Raw genomic sequence first — 15,876 nt, 5'->3', positions numbered from 1 at the left:
TTACGAGTTTTCAATTGCATTTTCTATAGAATTTTAATTGGTGTATATAGAGGCAGCTCTCTTCATCAGTGGAGGAACAGAGGGAACACATTTATCTATGCCTTTCTACTTATCTATGATGACCATACTATCTACATATAATAATGTCTATTCTGTATGTGGTGCTATGTGTCATGCTGACTGTAGATTTCCCTAATGTTAGGCATCTGCTGTTTTAATTACATTCATGACCGCAGCAGAAACACAAGTGTAATTTATACTTTCCTTATATTGCAGGCAAAGGCTCCTCTGTAATCTTTTATAATCCTTTCTCTCTCCTAAGGTCCTGTATAAGTGAAGAAAGAGTGTCTATGTCATATTGGTACATAAAACCTTCAATCTTTCAGGTGAAACAAGGGTTATCTGGAAGTATCTTTCAAAATTGATCCATATCACATCAGAGGTTTTTTGCTTCAAATCACATTTCTCAGGCAAGAAAGCAACATTCTATTACTGACCATGTTAAATGCTCCTGAATGGTCTGTGGAAATGAGTATAGATCTTTGTCCATTATCCATAGATAAACAGGAAATCATCTATCATCACCACAAGCAGCCTAATATTAATTAGGGAAGGATCTAGAATACTAGCTTTGAATAAATATTGTTGGATCTGGCTGTTCAGAAAATACTAAGTTAAGGGTGATTTTATACTTGATGGCAGTTAGCAAGGTCTGTAGTTTTCTTTAGGATTGTCCAGACGATGGTGTGTTTTAATCTGGGCAGTTGAACAATGGGTCTATCTGGATAGTGGTGAGTTGAGTAGCATTCTCTTTGTCACAGCTAGTCAACAGATCAGGTCCATAGTATGCCCTGTAATGTGAGTTTGAAAGAGTATACTTGTGAAAGTCCTAAATGAGTTATAGTGGTAGAGATGTAGCCGTGTTAGTCTGGGGTAGCTGAAGCAAAATGCAGGACAATGTAGCACTTTAAAGACTAACAAGATGGTTTATTAGATGGTGAGCTTTCGTGGGCCAGACCCACTTCCTCAAATCAAATAATGGAAGAAAACAGTCACAACCATATATACCAAAGGATACAATTTAAAAAAAATGAACACACATGAAAAGGACAAATCACATTACAGAACAGAAGAGGGATGTGGGGGGAGGGGGGGAAGGAAGGTAAATGCCAGTGAGTTAATGATATTAGAGGTGGGGAAGGGGAAATGTCTGTGAGTTAATAGTATTAGAGGTGATAATTGGAGAAGCTATCTTTGTAATGTGTAAGATAGTTGGGGTCTTTATTAAGTCCGGTGCAGAGGGTGTCGAATTTTAGCATGAATGCCAGTTCAGAGGATTCCCTTTCAAGTGCAGATTTGAATGTCTTCTGAAGTAGGATGCAGGTTAGCAGGTCATTAAGACTGTGTCCTTTCTGGTTGAAATGACAAGAAACTGTTTTCTCTTTGTGATCTTGTCTGATATCTGTTTTGTGGGCATTAATCCTTTGGCGAAGTGTCTGAGATGTTTGTCCAATGTACATAGCAGACGGACACTTTCGGCACATGATAGCATAGATTATATTTCTGGATGCGCAGGAATATGTGTTCTTGATCTTATAACTCACTTGGTTAGGTCCAATAATGGTATCAGCAGAATGAATATGTGGACAAAGCTGGCAACGGGGTTTGTTGCAAGGGAAGGTACCAGGGTTGGTATTAGTGTGGTATGTCCTGTGGTGGTTGGTAAGAATCATCTTGAGGTTAGGTGGTTGTCTATAGGAGACTATGGGTCTGTCTAAATGAGTTAGTGCTCCTGCTGATGGCTTCTTTCATCTTCTTCCTAATCAGAAAAAAAACTGCATTCTGGGAAGAACAAAAGAACAATCTCAGGGTCTGTTGTGAAATGGGATATGAGGACTAACAATTTAGGTTCTCAATAGCTGCGTTTAGACTAGCAAGTTTTTCTGCAAAAGCAGCTGCTTTAGCAGAAAAACTTGCCAGCTGTCTACACTGGCTGTTTGAGTTTCCGCAAGAACATTGACTTCCTACTGTCTGAAATCAGTGCTTCTTGCGGAAATAATATGCTGCTCCCGTTTGGGCAAAAGTCCTTTTGCGCAAAGCTTTTGCACAAAAGAGCCAGTGTAGACAGCTCAGATTTGTTTTGCATAAAAAGTGCTTTTGTGGAAAAGCGTCCGTGCCAATCTAGTCCGTGCCAGTCCGTGCCAATCCGTGCCACAAATGCTTTTAACGGAAAACTTTTCTGTTAAAAGCATTTGCGGAAAATCATGCCAGTCTAGACGTAGCCCTAGTGTTTAGACAAACAATAGAGGAGGAAAAAGAGAATAAAAGCAGGGGCTGATGAAAATCATGTAACTTCAGGGATGAACACATATCTTTCTTTTCCTCTCCTATTTTGTGAAAGCCATCAGAAGCCAGAGTTGAGTAGATGTCTTCTTTCTTATCTATGTAAATGAGGTAGTAATAAGGCATTGCCACAAGAACACTTTCAGCTAGAGAAGGTGAAGTTGCCATCTACCAATATTCCTTGAGGCTGCGCCTAGGCTACACAGTTTTTCCAAGATACCGGAGGTATCCCAGAAAAACTGTTCCATGTCCAGAGAATGCGTTTGCTCTTCTGCTTTTTTTATGGAACAGCAAATGCACTTGTTCAGAAGCCCCTTTAGTCCTCATTCCACAAAGAGTAAGGGGGCTTCCGAAAGAGGGGTTTTTCCAACATTTGGCCCAGTCTAGATGGACCAAATGTTGGAAAAGCCTCTTCCAACAAAAAAATCTGAAAAAGCGGCAGGGTAGACCTAGCCTGAGTTATGGAATATGTAAAAAAGGCATATGGTTTTCGTCTATACCCCTGCAGCCTAGGATAAAGAAGTGAAATTATGGATTCTCCTTTGTGAGCTGAAAAAAAAGATTACTACCAATTTCTTACAGAAATTGAAGAGTTTAGTTACAAACCAGGTAGGCTCAGGTTATAGACCTTTTCTAGTAATGACTTCATTATATAAGAATGCATGTTATAATTGCCTCTTCAGGCAGACTGGTTGTATTTTTTAGCCATTTGCCTGAATAGCTAGATGTTTTAGTTATTTGGTCAAACACATTAAATTATATGGTAATTTGATAACATTACTGAAAGTTTCAGATATTTATTTTGATGATGGTTTGGCAGGACTGAAAGATATATTATATAGACAGCTATATTTATATACCAATTTGTGGTGGTCAAAAAAAGGTGACAATTTTTCATCTTTTTTTTTTTTGCCAAAATATCATATTTTTGAAAAATGTCAGCTCACTTTAAGACCAATGACATAGTTAAGAAGTCAAGATCGCAGAACTAAACAAAAAGAGAGCTTAGACCAGGACCAGACTAAGTACAGCCATTGATTTATTTCCATTTATAATCTCTGTTTATAGGTATCCTGTCTCACTATTTATGTTATTCCTAAAAGTACACACAGTCAAGTGAAGGCTATATTTCCACAAGCATTCTTGAGTGTGAATAGAAATATGTTTACATTTTCTCCATGTGAAATTGCCTGATGCACAAACGTAAGGCATAATTCAGTGTTCAACTGTGAAAGGATGCTGCTGCCATTGCTGCAGGGGAAAATAAATTAGTTGCAAATTATATGGCTGTTAATGAACAGAATGATGTTTTCAGAAACCTTCAGGGTGGAGAAATATCCCTTGAGAGAGTCTACTGATCAGGATGTCAAATTGCAAAGATGGAGGCAGACTGAGGCCTTAAGCCACAGTCTGTAGGAGCTGGTGTGAGAATGATTTATGCACTACTAGCAATTCCTGGAGGCACTGGCATGAAGCTTCCAAAATATCTCTGGGAATGCTGAAGAAGAATCAGCTGTTATGACATCCATAAAGCCCCATACCTTGGTGACACCTCCACTTCTTGTGAGCTGGGAGGGGGTGGCATCTGGCTCCCCCTTAGGTGCAAGGTGGTGAGGCAACACCTTAATATTTAGATTTTTATTTATAATTTTTTAAATGCATCCATCAATGTGCCCAAATGTGCTGGGTGTAAGTTCATTGAAAAACAAATTAAGTCCACATACTACCACATTGCTGACTTCCACAGAAACTCCTTTTTGGGTCTTCCATTATTGTGCCGCTTAGGGTACATCTACACAGCAGGGCTAAACTCGAAATAAGCTATGCAGCTTGAACTATGCTAATTATTGAAATAGCTTATTTCAAATTTGAGCACGTCTACACAGTACTTATTTTGAAATAGTATCAGAGGGGTAGCCGTGTTAGTCTGAATCTGCAAAAGCGACGAGGAGTCCTGTGGCACCTTATAGACTAACTGAAGTGTAGGAGCATAAGCTTTCGTGGGCAAAGACCCACTTCATCAGATGCATGTGAATGAGATATTTTGAAATAGAGCGCTCTTCCTCCAACTTCCCTTACTCCTCATACAGTGAGGTTTACAGAAGTCAGAGTAAGAAGCCCATTATTTTGAATTTATTTCACCTCTGGTTCCTTGTCTTATACTTAGATTGTAAGCTGTTTGTGGCAGAGAATGTTGTTTTTGCTCTGTGTTTGTAAAACAGTTCGCCCAATGGGGCTCTTATCTCCTAATTGCTATAATAAAAATAATTAATTATAATTTGTTCTCTCTCTTCTTTAGGTGGGGTCTGTTGTAAGAGAGAAAAGAGACAAATGAAGGGAGAGGGGATATTGCTGGAAAGGGTTAGGAAAAGAGAGAAAGGGGGGAAAAAAAGGAGCACAGAAGGCAGGTGGAGTGAAGTTGAAGTGAAAGCAAATGGGTAGGAGGATGTTGGAGCAAATACCCAGTCTATTTCAACCAGTTGGAAACTGATGATGGCATCCAGGCATGGACACTGGAACAATTTGCATGGGGGTAGGGTATGATGAGAGCCATTGAACCAAACTGTAAACACTGAATATGATGGAAAAACCACTTCAAGCCAGGGGAGAAGGGAGACAGCACTAACTGCAATCCTAGTGCCAGCTCCTATACATTGGAAGGCGGGGAGGAGGCGGGATTTGAGGAAGTGGTGTAACTGCATGTTACTGCCTCCTGTGATGCAGCTGTATCTGCTACAGATATTGTTGTCTCTGTTCCTTCTGACTTTCTGGATGGCTCCTCCCACCAATTTTTTCTTATCCTTGAGTTCGAATGGTTTGAAGAAAGATTTAGATTCTATGCATCCTGGAGCCTCAGCAGAAGCAGTCTCTCTTACACATATCTCAGGTCACCAGTTTGAGAGGAGTTGTAATGCTAACGTTTCAGTTTCCTTCTTGTACTTCTGTACAGCTTGTACCTGCTGCAGCTGCTCTCATCTGCAGAAATACTTGCATTTGAACCAAAGGAAGCCCCTACAATAACATTCAGGCCAAATCCTTAAGGACAAATTGAGTTAAAAAAAAGCACATAAAAAAGAATATCAATAAGTTCTAGTTGCTGAGGTTGAAAGGAATCCTCACTGCCACATCATATAGAAGCAACAGAGCCAAGCCACTCTGCAGTCTTAGGCTATGTCTACACCATAGTGTTATTTTGGAATAATAGCGTCAACACTACAAGCCTTTATTTCGAAATAAGGTCGAGCTAGAGGACTTCTTACTCTGATTCATGGTAACCCTCATTTTATGAGGAGTAAGGGAAGTCAAAGGAAGAGTGTTCTTCCTTCAACTTCCTGCTGTGTAGACAGCACCAAAAGCCAAATTAAGCTATTTCAACTTCAGTTGTGCAATTGACATAGCTAAAATAACATAGCTTAATTCGAATGTAGACCTGCTGTGTAGACGTACCCTTAGATTTGTAGTAACATCACTACTGTTGCTCCAAGCTCTCCTTTGCCCATGTGTGGGAAGGAAATGGATTGCAGATCTGATTTATGTTGGACGCACCACATTCTTTCCCAAATAGTCTCTCTCTCTCTGTAGGGGCATTTGGTAGGTTGAAGGGACCGTACCGATGAATCGACACTGAGGCCCCTCTGCTTCTGCATTGGGAGGCAAGATTTTATCGCTTATATAGGAACAGTAATTTTTTGAGTGTTCAAAGTGATTGTAACTGATATTAATGAGATCCAGAGCAATGTTCCCTCTAATCCTTTGCATCCATGTACAGAATACATTTTTAATGTGCAGCAAGGCATGTGAACCACCAGTAAAAACAAAAACCTAGCTGTGGGCACTCTGCTGATCAGGTGGTTGGCATTTAATCTCTCCTGAGTGGCCGCATGAGCACTCAGTTTACAGGGAATACTGATCAGGAGTTTGGCTCCTATTCATAGGAGTCAAGGAACTTCAAACACACGTAATTGGCCTGGTACTCTTGGTCAGAGTGATCAGCCTACCCCCAGGGGCAGCCCGTGAGCCTAGGAAAACTAGGCAGTTGCCTAGAGCACCACTGGCCTAGGCGCCCGATGATGATGTCATGGCCATTGACAGCCGTACTGGCGGGGGTGCCAATTGTGCCGCCTGCCTGGGGTGCCATCTGCCACAGCCGGCCTCGGGCCACTCCTGCCTACCCCAGCTTCAGTGCTATACTGTGGCTAGTTGCATCACATCACTCTGGGGATTACTCAACCAAAAATAAGTGATGTCACTTCTAGAATCTCAGGAGGCTGCACTTCTAGGACACAATAATCCAGTGACTCCCTGACATATGCCATACCTGAGATAAATCAGATGTTCATGAAGTAGCTGTGAATGGCAGTTTTCAATCCCTGTTCACCTCTAGTGTTAGTGCTCTTGGAAATGGAACATTGATAGTAAACATGCTATAGCATAGAGTTCACTGCAAAATGGAACTCAGTATAGTTTAAAATCAAGACTAGATTAGATTACACACAATAGCACTTTGAGCTGTGTATGCTCATATGCTTCAAAAAACCATGACATCCTCCCTGCAGACAAACACACACATTTTTATTTTTATTTAAAAAAATCCATCTTTTATTGTAAATGACTGCACTTAAATCCATGTCACTGTAATGGTGATGGATCACTGCCATCTATAGACAGGGATTAGCTTGAAATTCATCTTGCTATATATGAAATATGACTGCATTCTATATCTTAAACAGTGTACCTTTCATATGAAAACAATAGCTCAGCAAGAGGGAATAGTTAACTACAGACATGCTGGCATAGTCACACTCTGTATAGTCACACTCATTGCACGAGGAGTAACAGTTAATTCAAGGGAAGGGTTTTGGATCGGACTACCGCATCTACAGGTGGCGAGTTAATTTGGCCACCAGCATTTTAAAATGGCGACTGGCCGTGAATATGATAATCAAGCATGGGATATTTAAATCCTGCTCTTCATTAGCAACTTTGGTATGCTTCATTTTCCTCCCTTGTCTGAACTAGGGGGCAAGTGTAGACATACCCTATCTGAGTATGGGTGTTAACAATTCATCAGTAGTAAACACAGAATAAAAGCTGTATGTTGCATTCAGCTGTAGTGAGGTTTTTAATTTAAATCTTATACATTAATTGAAGCAAGTAGAATACACTGTTGGCTTTTCCTTGCCCCCCACCTCATTTCCACCCCCCCCCTCCCCCCCCGCCGTGCATACTTAACTGTGGTTGATTATTACCGGAGGCTATATCTAGACTGCAGGCTTCTTTTGGAAGAACCTTTTTCAGAAGAGATCTTCAGAAAAATCTTCTTCCAAAAGAGAGTCCACACACAAAAGCTCATCGAAAAAGCTATCTGCTTTTTTGAAAGATAGTGTCCACACTGAATGGATGCTATCTTGCATTTAAGCTGTGATTACTGTGGATGGAGTGGCCACCAGGGCACCTCTGCTTTTTCCTCTTTCCTCTTCTTTCGAAAGAACTCCCTCTTACCTGTCCACACACGCCTTTTTCTGAAAACACTCTTTCAGAAAGAGGCTTCTTCCACGTAGAAAAAGGATTACCAATGCCAGAAAAACCCTTCTTTTCTTTCAATTTACTTTCAGAATAACGCGATTGCAGTATGGACATAACTCAGGTTTTGTTGGAAAAACAGCTGTTTTTCCAACAAAACTATATAGTGTGGAGATACCTTGAGTTGATTCACAAAGAGAAAAAGGGTTGTTGATATTTTTTTTCCATCATGAGTGCCAGTTTGATGCTGGTTTAATTGGACAGTTTGAGGTCTGTGTGAGAAGTTGAGTTCATTTTAATTTCATCTAAGTTAAACCACACCCAAAACTTCTTCAGGAGATTATCTGAGGGTCACAGAGCAGTATTTCTTAATTAAATTAGTTTGACTCTTAGTAAAGTCTGAAGTCTTTCAACCATGATTTGAAGACTTGAATAACTCAACCAGAGGTTAGGGATTTATTTCAGGAGTGAGATGATCAATAGTGGTCCCTTCTGATTCCTATGGTCAATGAATCTATAATTTAAAGGTTTGGACTCTGGATGCATACCCTGGTTCGGTTATAATGAAATTTAACTGAACCTTGACTCATTCTCAAATAGAACGGAGTTGAGACATTCTGCATTCTCTGGATTCTCTTAGACATACAGCATACTCTGATATAAGAGTACTGGTATCTAAAAGCTAGGCTTCACTAAGATTATTTTTAGGAAGAATATTAAACAGGAATGAATTTAGCATGGTTCTTACTGCAACAGGCAGAGATCCCTTTTAATTCATCTAGAAGACACACTGTTACTGAACTATAAAGGTCCCATTTTAATTTTAGGCTGCTGTAATATGCCACATCACAAGTGACAATTCCAGCCTTCGAATGGGAATACTTCTTTAACTGAAATCTGATGTAGTGGAAGAAAAAATAGGAATTAGGTCAATATATAGGGATGTGGATTTTTCACACCTTTGAGCGATGTATCTATAATGAGGTAAGTTTATAATATAGACCTGGCCTTTGACTTTCTGCTTCATTTTACACAATAAGTATTGTTTTGGGAGTTACTGGAATTTTTCCCCAGAATTTTTTATTAGTAATTTAAATTGTACTTAGAAATTATCCATGCATCTTGAAAAGAATAAATATCATGATCAGATGATCTGAACAGTAACACAATAGTTTCATTAATTAAAAAAAAAAAAACCTGGTAAGCTTCAGTTAATGAAATCATGTTCCATTCCATTCCTTTTCCATTCCAAAACTCATCTTCCACCTACAAATAGATAAAACAGCCCAAAAAAAGACAATTAAGTAGTGGAAAATGAGGTCTTAAAATGTCAAATGAGATAATGTACAATTATTCACAATGTACTGTACTTTAGTATTATTGAACTATACTATTATCAACAAACATATGCATGTTCAACTTCCCAAAAGTATTAGGCTTTCTGGCTAACTTTGGTATGCATTATATCTGCAGATATTTTATCACCAAATGTGCACCAATATGTTATATTTAACAAATTCAACACAACACATTTAACACATCTGTATTTGATGATCTCAGAGAAATACTCTAATATTTTATTTGGTCTATTATATTCTGTTGATTTACATTTTACTCATATACATTTTATGTTCTATATTTATATTGAATATCCAGAATCTAATCAGACCACAAGCAAATTGTATTGTATAATTAAAATAGACATTTTGTATGTTTTGACTTAGTCAATTTAAAATCAACAGATTATTAAATATCTTCCATCTCAAAAAGCATAGTAAAAAGAAGCTAAACTGTCTTATATTTTGTAAGTGGATCAAATTGATTTGAAATAATAGTTTCCAAAAACTCTGTAGAACTCAAATAAATCAATTATTCCAGATGAATGAAGCCCATAAACTGTTCAGCTATCTTGCAGTACAGGGAAGCTCCTCATTTATTATCATCAGGAAATGCTTTGAACTACTATCTCCATTTTTTTTTGTTGTTTATTAATTTAGCTAAACTGTGTCCAAATGCTATATTATTAGGAAGAAGTCTCAGGTAAAACTAAGGTTCATGAACAATTTTCAATAACAAATAGTAATAATAGGATATATTTAAAGTCTAACATATCATTGTGTAATGGATTAGGTACCAGTTACAGAGGCAAGACTTCTTAAATTCTAATGCCACCTGAATCAGTGATTTACTGTGTCATTTGGTAATTTGTTTAAACTCTCAGTCCCAGTTCTTCCCTTTGCAGAGTGGAAGAAATAACACTTAATTCAAAGAGTAATTATGATAATTTATTAACAACAAACAACAACAATCATAATAATAATAATACCTAACATGCGTATTGCTATAGAACCTAGGAGCGCTAGTCGTAGAACCACAGAACCACACTATCCTAGATACAATTCTTCACAAGCAAGTCACTTTATCTCTCTGTGGATAAGTCTCTCCATCCCTAAGGCAGGAATACCAATAATACTCTGCAATTATATATTTATTTATTTTACCTGTAGATCTCAAAATACTTTAAAATGGAAGGTAATTGTTATTTCATGTTAGGGATGAGAAAATGGAAAGAAGATGTTTTTTCCAATGTGACTAATCAAATACGTATTAGAGTCAGATGTTGGGACGGTCAGTTTAATTCTTTATAAACCAAACAACAGTGCTGCTCAAGAAACTTTCTGAACCTCTATGGGTGCATCTACAGTGCACCCTTGTCTCAAAACAAGCTATGCAATTTGAGCTGCACAAATTGCATAACTTATTTCAAGTTAATTTTGAAATAGCTTATATCAAAATGTGGCACTGTCTATGCAGTGCCAAATTTTGAAACAAACTGCTATTCCAAAACATCCCTTAATCCTCATGGAATGAGGTTTACAGGGACATCAGAATAGCGCACCCATTATTTCAAAAGATATTTCGAAATAAAGGGCTTGTTCAAAAGACGTGGAACAGCTATTTTGGGATATCATAAGTATCCTGAAATACTGCCTCTCTAGACATACCCTGGGGGAACATAATTAGATGAACATCTGTTCAGCAGATGTTATTTGCACTTTCATGTAACTGTGTGTGAAGGGGCGCAGTCACAGATGACCCCTTGGATGCATTTCCCGGGGTGCTGGCAAAGCCATTGCCACTTGCCTTCCTGCTCTCTGGGAGATCACAAAATTACGTGCACAAAATTTTATGTCATAAATTTCCCTCAAATCTTACCATCCCAAGCAAAACTTAAATGGAACATGAGGACATAATATATTGTATATCCATACAGTAACATAGTTCAGAAGCTTCAGTGGGTTATCCGAGGTACTCTGTAACAGAAAACTTAAAAAACAACAAATAGTCTAGTAGCACCTTAAAGACTAACAAAACATGTAGATGGTATCATGAGCTTTCATGGGCACAACCCACTTCTTCAGATCACAGGGCCCTCATGATACCAGTAACATAGTTGTTATTCTAGATAAGTGCAGGGGGATGTTCCTAGGGAACTAAAAATTCTTTGAAAATTCATGTATTTGATTATAAAGTATTTCTTTTTGTTGAATTCAATAAGGCATCACTTTTAGCATTGAGTAATAGAAGCCCAGAAGATGTTCCTGTCCCTGGCTGAATATATAATAGACCCTGATATTTCATAACACAGACAATGACACATTGTAGTCCAATACTAGAAATGGTAACACAGTCTGGTTTCTGTAAACTCAGTTAGATCCACATTTTCTGTAACATTTTCTGTTTCAAATGGGAAATAATCAAATATTTATGCAGAAAACTCAGGGAATGAGTACATTACTTTCTGTTTGTTACACAAAAAATCGGCATATTCCTCATGTAGGATGTTATGTCTCTTTTAACGAGTCAGATGTTTCTGTTGGAAAAATACTTCCATTTTTACCATTTGAGCAGAGACATTAAGCAAATATGAGACTGTCATAATAACCAAATTGTTGTCTTACCTCAGCTGCACATTATGTCAGAAACCTAAAATTCAGAAAAGGCACCAGTAGTTGTTTTGGGGTCTCCATCTGCACATCTACACTTCCTACATGGTTCAGAAATATTAAGGTTGAAGCCATCTCCATCCACCACAATCACCTCACATAAAGAGTGGACATTTTCATTATAGACACAGCAACTATATATATGCAAATATGGTATTTGTAAGATTGCAAATCACACATCTGTAACATTAAAGGGTTTAAACCTTTCAAACCAAAATAACTATGGAGTCAGACCAAGTCTTATGGGGTGGAGGTAAGCATTTTGAAACAAATAGGTACATATATTTCTGAACTCCAAAGAATGCTGATAATGGGGCTTTCTGCAAGTAAAGCAGATCTCACCCTCACAGAATACATATGAATAATGAATAGATTTGAAAAACTGTGGAGAGATTCTGGGAAGATTCACAAACACCTAAAATAAATAAATAAAATAAATAAATAAAAAACACCTAAAATAAATGAATAAAGGGTTCATTAAATAATACTATTCAACAAACTCAACAGTCTATTGAAAAAATTGGTGTTCTCTGTAATTACAAAGTAAACTTGTTGAGATCTGAAAGGATGTTTTCAAACTGGGGTCCTCAAATGTTTTTGTTGATTTAGACCCCATTTTAAGACAAAGATTGTACTCTTATTTGCGATCATCTCTGTGGCAACTGCAACAATTAGAAAGGTAATGCTAGCAAATATATTTTAAATGTCTTATCATCCAATTTAGAGCTGAAAATAGGATGAATAAGCCAGCAACACATGACTAGCCAGCACTCCATAACCTAACATTGATCCATGAAACATAGTTTGGGAGCTACTGTTTAAAAAAGTAGTTTGAAAAATGGCTCTTCAATATTCCCTTGGAGGAGCTACATATCCTGGGAATTATTTACTAGTAATAAACTGAAAGACATATCTAAATTACACTTGGAACAGCTAAGAAATTAAAGAAGACTGGAGCTTAGTAACACGAGCAATTGCCATTAATATAATGTGGTGGAGAATAAATTTCAGAAAGGAGGTGCTGGAAGGTAAGCATAAAGTACTGAATCCTTTACTTTATCTGCAAGCTACTACTTTTTCTCCCATTTGGATCTGACATTTACAGGCGTAAACTGCATGGTACATATCAGATCAACATGTTGCTTCTCAATAATAGCTACATATTTCAAAAAGATGAATACTCTGGTTGGCAAAGGGAAACTTTTGCCCCAAGTTTCATTCCTACAACTTCCACTGGTGTCACTAGGTTTTCCATACATGCATCAAAATCAGCATTTTACCCCAGATGTTTTTCCAGTACAAGCATCTATCAAATATCTGTATAATTTTAACAAATATTTTCAGGGGTATGGGAAACTACTGGTTCACTGAGGCAGGAAGAAGAGGATAATCTGGCTGAATACTACTCAGGGAATTGAAATATGGGTGGCTATATAGTGTGAAAGAAAGAGACAAACTGGGCAGAACTGAGAAGCGCATCTGATTAGAAATGGTTGAAAGGAAAGATTTGGAGATTCTGGGGTGCCTGGATTTAGGTACAGAGAGAAGGGACCAAAAGATACTAGTGTATTTGACCATGTAGGAAGACATAATTTGAGCTATGGTATTTTTATATTGTTGTAAACTGTACTGCTTGCTCTAACATGGTGAGAGCTTTTCCATTTTTGTTTAGGACACACTAAAAGGCCTGATCACTCCTGATTGTTCCACCCACCAATTCTAGTGCTAGACATCTATGTTGACACCTGTCAAAAGGTCACCTTTGTCTGGTCAGTTGCGAGTTCTGTGACTTGATTCATCCAACAATGCTGCACAAAGAAGTCACGCTTTACCTAAGGATCTAATCCAGTATGGACTTGCACCTGGCAAGTGCCATTTCTTATCTATCTCAGGTTTTACTTTACAGTCTATTACTCTACCATCAAAGCACAAATACCACTAGTTTAGATCTGGAAAGCAAAATTAATTTATAGTGAATTCTGCTTTATGTCTTCCCCTTATCCTAGAAGCATACCAAATATTCTTTCTGGTTGCTATTAACTAACCAACAAAACCCTTGTAATTCCAAATTCCTGTCTTGGACGGGAAACCCCCAAAGTGGAAATCACATAGTTCTAAGTCTCAGATAAATTATTATCCAAATTCTACCATGAAGTTACATCAAATTTCATTCTGGGCTTGCATTTTTTGCTGCTGTTTTGTTCCTGGTTATGTTGTGCCCATGATCCAGTGAGTTCATTGAGTTTACACTGCTCTGATCTGCTTCCCAAACACATACTCCTTGCTGTCCTGCATCTTGTCTCCCCTGTAAGTGTCTGACTATTCTTATAGCTGTTTCCATAAATAGATACATTATGTTTAATAAACAGTTTTTATCTACAATGAGGTAAAAGAGACCCCATAAATTAGTGTATGGGACAATCAGTGAATCTGATTTTGTTCTCATTAAAATTAATGACAAAGATCCCATTCACTTCAACAAAAGCAGACAAAGTTACAGTGGTACAAGTTGGACCACCCTAGTGCAGCACCCTAGTCCAGCACCTTACTGGTCCCAAACTGGGGAGTTTTCCAGACCAGGAGAGGTCTGGCCTCTTTGCTGCCATGCTCTGGACTCTGGGCTCCACTCCTGGCTTCCAGTCTCTGCTACCCTTACCCCTGTCCCAGCCACCAGACTCCGCTTCTAGCCACCAGGCTCTGCTTCTAGCCACCAACTCTTGGCTACTGGCCTCCAGGGTCTGCTCCAGCTGCTGGGCTCTGACCACCAGCCCCTCCCCACCTGTCTGCCAGGCTCTGGCCCTCGGCACCAGCTGGGCTCCATTCCTGGCCACCAGCACTGGCCCCAAGCACTGGCTGCAAGATCTCATTCTCAGCACCAGGGTTCTGCTCCCAGCTGCTGAACTACAGCCCCTGCACCCCTTCCCAGCCTCCAAGTTCTAGCCATCTGCTCTGGCCACCAGATTCCAGACTTGTCCCCCCCTACCCCAGATGCTTAGTCCCAATACCAGCCACTGGCCCCCAGCCCAAGGCCTCTACTCCCTGCCACTGTCTGGATGTTTCTCAAAAAGCTATGGTCTTGCTGCACCAGTTTTTCTCTGTCAGTGCTCCAACTCATAGTGCCCCAACAATGCCAAACCATGAATGTTTCCAGATCATTAGAGAAATTAAACCTGTAGTAAAAGATCCATTCAATATTAGTCTACTGAGACCCTGATTAAGCTCATATCTGCTTAGCTAGTGGCTAGCAGTGGTCTTTTATTCAGAGGGTTCTTGACAAGAAAACCAGAAGTAAGTGATACAATAAAATGCCCTAAAAATTTCATTTATAAAGAGAAGAGAAGATGCCTGCTGACACTTTTCATCTCCAAACATACTTAGACACACAATATGAGGGTTAATTTTGAGATCAGCCTCTAGTTTTTAATGTTTAAGTCATAAGCACCAGAAGCAAGTCGCAGGGTGAACAGAACAATTATTATGTCCCATCAACTCATTGTTACATGGGTTCTGAGGGGATCATCTCAAAAGGTGCTGGACAGTTGTGATGATGACATATAACTTCCTTTGTGTCACTACTGATCCTAGAAGCTACTAAGCACTCTTTTGGTGCTGTGAACCCTCAATTTCTATTAGAGCTGAGGGCGCTCAGAACTTTACAGGCAAAGCTCTGCATCTTGCCGGATAGTACTCTCAAAAGGTGGGATGTTTCATGTAATTCTGTAGCTATCTGAAGGCACCTCGATATAGATATCTCAACAACTCTATTGACAAAGAAGAAGAATACAGGCAGTCCCCGGGTTACATGGATCCGACTTACATCGGATCCCTACTTACAAACGGGGTGAGGCAACCCCACACTAGCTGCTTCCCTCCAGCAGAACAGGGAGACGCAAAGCTAGCGCCCCCCCCCCCCCACCCAGGCAGACCAGGGAGACGCAGAGCGGCTTTTCTCAGCAGGCCCCTCAGCTTGAGAATAAAGGACTGAGGGAAGTGAGGTGTGGGA

This window comes from Pelodiscus sinensis, chromosome 4, assembly GCF_052426305.1.
Source record: "Pelodiscus sinensis isolate ZL-2025 chromosome 4, ASM5242630v1, whole genome shotgun sequence".
In the NCBI taxonomy this organism is placed as follows: domain Eukaryota; kingdom Metazoa; phylum Chordata; order Testudines; family Trionychidae; genus Pelodiscus; species Pelodiscus sinensis.
Note: the sequence above shows the minus strand (reverse complement) of the source record.